Consider the following 4,794-nt stretch of genomic DNA (forward strand, 5'->3'; position numbering starts at 1 on the left):
TGTCCATATGTGTCTCCACACATAATTCTAGATTTAGCCAGGAATGATTTCCCTATTTAGAATAAAGTAGCCTTCCTCACTGGCATGTCACTTTGGCTAATGATGCTACTCTTTATTCTAAGTTTGGATAACCTGCCTGGTTTCATGGCCAGTCTCACTGTTCAGCAATTCCCATGGTCCTCTGTGGTGGCACAGCCACCCTTTCTAGGTCTTTGGCACCACATCCCTTTGTAATGAGCACTTACACATTATGGCCAACAATTCTCCAATTTCACTCTTGGGTTCCTTCAGTACTCTCAGGCATGTGCCATCTGGTCCTAGTGATTTATCTACATTTAGTTTGTCAATTAGGTATAAAATCACTGGCACATTTACTGCTATTTGATTTGGTATCTCTGCCCTGTCAGTCCCAAAAGACAGTCTGAAAGTGGGAATTTTATAGAATCACATAGAATCATGGACCCTCAGAATCAAGAGGGTCCTTGGAGTATCTTGTAGAGGAAACTCCATTGGTCCATTCATTCAGGTATTTATTGATTCTAGAAACTAGAATTGAGTACCTACCATGTGCCAGGGTGGGTGCTGGGACAAATCTGTGGGCAAGGCAGACTAAAATTGCCTCTGGTGATGCTGTCAGCCCCACCCTGCAAGTGAGTGGCTAAGCTGGGGCAAGAACAGAAGCCCTCTGTCCTCTGTCATTCTGCCTCATTCTTCCCAGTAAACATAGGGAGAGGGACATAGGGAAGAAAATATGGAGCTCAGAGTCAGCTCCCAAAGGGAACTGTAACACTTACAAGATGAAGAGAGAATTGATGGTATTTCCCTAGCCTTAGTTATACAAGGCCTGGCAGAATGAAGCCAAGAATTTGTAGGCATGAAGGAGGCAGAAAAGGAAGGAGGCTAGGAGAGAAGGCCATTGAGGTATCATGTAGGGAGATGCTATGAATTATAAAGAAACATTTCCCTCTATTTTCTGGACTTCAGGTATTGACAGTGGGCTATCTCCTAAGCCTTCTAGACTTCTATTCCAAGAAGAAAGAGTTTTATAGCCAGAAGGAGCACTCAGGAAGGAGTCAAATGGCAGAGTGATGAAGACTTAGCTCAAGGCAAATATGCAAAGTGGAGACAGTGCAGAAAAATAGAATCCCACTCTGTTGAACTCTGGGGTTGCCATGTAACTTGTTTTAGCCATAAAATATAAGCCAGAGTTTCATGTGTGATAGTACTTCTATGCAGAAGCTTTAAGAACCAACTGTCAATCTGCTATTTCTCTTTTCCTCTTTTGGGTCCAATAACATAGGGTTTCTTTCAGCCTGGGTTCTAGAGTAAAGGTGGCATAGAGCAGAGCCACAAATGTACAGTAAGAAGTCCAGAAAGGAAGGCAAAACATTTGTTTACAATTCCTACATCAGACATGGAACATGAGTGAGAAATTAACCTCTATTGTAAGCCATTTTGATTTGGGGGCTGTTACCATGGCATAATCTAGTCCATCTTAGATATAGGAAGGCTATGGGAGCTGGTGAGGCATTACCGGGGCCAGCCTCAATAAAGAAGGAAACTGAGACAAGCCCAAGTTATCAGAAATGAGAGCTTATTCAGGATTAGCAAGGGAACTGCAATTCAGGAAACACATGCTCTAGCAAGCTACAGGCAAACCAGTCTTTCGAGGGTTTAGAGAGGGTGATATTTATGGGCAAGAAGTGCAAAAGGGGACAGATGGACATCTAGCCAGAATCAAAGCAGTAAGTTCATTGGCTTAGGGATGGGGAGAGATTCTTGGTATATGTTCATTGCTCAAGAGATAATTCTCAATCTTCTGTGAATCAGTCCTTTTTGGGAAATCAGACTCTTAAATTCTTAAGTTCCATTAATCTGAGGGTGTATGCAGGGAATCTCCATTTCATAGACTCGGGTTCCATTTTAAACTGAAATCCTTTCTCACTGGTGTTGGTAACAAGTCAGAAAAGGTCAAAGCCAAGAATTCAATGACAGAGAGGGCTTTGTGCCAGGCAGAGAAAAGTAATGACCACAAGGTGAAAAGATGTGGGTGTCTAGAGGACTGGGACTCACGCCTTTTGGGCCAAAGGAGAAGCTAGACATTATAATGAGAGTCAGTGAGCCTTACCTGATGACAGGTGGCTCTGGAGCCAATTCCCTCTTTCTCTACTCTGGACAAACTACTCTGTGTTTCAGCTTCCTCTTCTGTAAAACAGAAGTAATAAAAATAGCACCTAGCTATAGGGTTGTTGTTGGGACTAAAAGAGTTGCCTATTATATAATGAGTTGCCAATGTGTGCTTAGAACAGTATCCAACTGGTAGTAGATGCTTAGCACATGTTAGTTGTTAGTACTAGTCTTTCCAATGCTCCCATTTTGCAGATCATAAAACTGAGTTCCAAAGAGAGTACAAGATTTATACTGCCAACAAACGGCAGAGATGTTTTCACTGCTGCCGTCCAGTAAGTTGCTGGCTCTGCATGAAATGGGTGTGGAAAAGCCAATGACCAGCCTTTAATTTGCTCTTAAGCCAAAACAGTTGTTAGTAAATTAAACATTGATTGTAAAAGGCCCTCCAGTTAAGAGTCACTAATTACATCACCAGCTCGATTGTCATGCAATTTATATACAATTACCCCAGAACAAATATTTAATTACTTTTTTCTTAATACATTGAACTAATATTGTTACTCAAGCTGTGGGATAGGAATATGGAGGCATTTAATTGACATGGAGACATGAAATCAGAGAATTAATCAGACAACAGCCACATTGTCCTGTCTGTAGTATGACAGAGGCCTGGGGTAATGAGAAGGAAGATCAGCAGAGGGAAGACCTTTGTATCTGTATCTTTCTTTCCTGTGACTGAGGAGATGGAAGTAGCCAGAGATGATACCAAAATGTGGCAAGTTCCTGAAGAGTTTTCCAGAATCCTCCTGAGGGTGGCTGAAGTGGTCACTAGTTGAAGCTGCATTGCAGCCTAACTTTGCTCCCTCCACTCAATCTTCTGCCCTTCCTTCCCTAAGGTTGTCAATCCTGAAAGCACTCCCGAATACACATTCTGCACACTAAATTGCAGGCCCAGTCTGTTCCAGAAAACTCCCATCTGCAACAGGAAGCCACTGGTTTTTTTCTGATCAGAAAGTGGGATGATGTGACTCTCACATTCATGGGCTGTGGCTGAAGAAGGGGCAAAAGAAACATCTGTTAGGAAGCTACCGCTGAGAGTTGTTCTTGAGTCTGGGATCCTCTGCTCTAAAGGGTAAAGGGAAGGTCTGCCAGGGGCTCTTGGAGGAGAGGGACTCAGATTCTGGCTTGGGGGAGAGTGCAAGGGCTGGGATGGAGGCTGTGGTCATTGCAGGCAACTGTCCCTGCTCTGTCCTTTGTGTGGGGGGGTGTTCTGTCTACAGGAGAAAACTGCTCCCCCAGGGAGCTGTCCCCTGGGACTGCCCCTGTGCATTCTGGGGACACTGAACATAGTGACCCCAGCATTCATGGGATGCTTGCAGGTTTGGTTTGCAGAGGGAGCTAGGAAACTCACATTATATAGACAGTTATTTCATGGGCTGATAAAATCACTATAACAGATTAATAATCTGTGATATAAAACTTAATACTTGCCTAAACCGGTCTGTTCAAGAAAAGTGGAGTTTGATTCACAGATTTCTAGCACAGAGTAAAAGCAATAAACTCAGGCTTAGAAGGGAGAGTCTTGGATGTAAATCTTTTCCCCAAATTCTTCTAAAACATGGGATTCTGTTCAGCACTGGCTCTGCCACCTGCTGATGGAGTTATGGAATGGTGGGTTCAGAGCCAACGGCCAAGAAAGTTCTTGAGACTTCCTTGGTGCAAAACGGTGATTTTATTAAAGCATGGGGCCAGGACCCATGGGCAGGAAGAGCTGCACTGGGGTTGTGAAGGATGACTGGTTATATACAAGGGAGGCCTCCAAAAGGACTTTCATTTGTTAAAGGTGACTTAGAAGATACTGGGGGCCTTGCTATTGTCAAGCTAAGATTGTTTTGTCTCTAGTGAGGCAATAACATTAGAACAGTAGGGGATTCCTGGAGAAATGTTATACTCTGTATTTGCCTCAAGTATGTGAATGGACTGCAGGTTATAAGAACATTTAATTTCCATCTGCCATCTCCTTCTGCCTTTGTTTCCCTGGGTGATGTTGGGGCTCCAGGAAACTGAGTCTATAAATATCTGGAGATTAGGCTATTGATAAGATTGCCTTTTCACCACTTACATTTGTAAACTGATGGAGACTCCTGTCCTACATGCCTGTGATCTCTATCAGTTAACCATTTGTTTTTTTGTTTTCTTCTCTTAGCTTTAGGGTCACACATATCCCTCTGGGCGGGGGGGGGCTGTTTTTGGGGTGTCAGCTTACCTTAAGCTCCCTCTGGAGAGAAGTTATTTAATCTCTGAATCTCTTTCCTCTTCTGGAAAAGAATGACTGCAGGACTGGAGAGTCCACCTCACTGAGTTGTGAAGAACACATGAGTTCCAGGTGTGGCCACAGCATTTGTGCTGGAGAATGAGAAAGTACACTCTGGATGCTGTGGCTATTTTCCCTGGGTTAAGTGCAGCCAGGGAAAGAGGATTTGAGGTGGCCCAGTTCCTTCTTCTCAGCCAGATGTGAAAAATCTCCCATCTGAATCCTGGACCCCTTGTTACACATTTCTCTAGCAGTGTTTGCCTCAAAGAAAATCTCTCCCTGTGAGTTTATTAGAAGGAAAGACAGGGAAGGAATTTCCAGAACATGGAGTGCCCCAGGATGTGCCAAAA

The sequence above is a fragment of the Suricata suricatta genome, chromosome 7 (genome assembly GCF_006229205.1).
Source record: "Suricata suricatta isolate VVHF042 chromosome 7, meerkat_22Aug2017_6uvM2_HiC, whole genome shotgun sequence".
Taxonomy (NCBI): Eukaryota; Metazoa; Chordata; class Mammalia; order Carnivora; family Herpestidae; genus Suricata; species Suricata suricatta.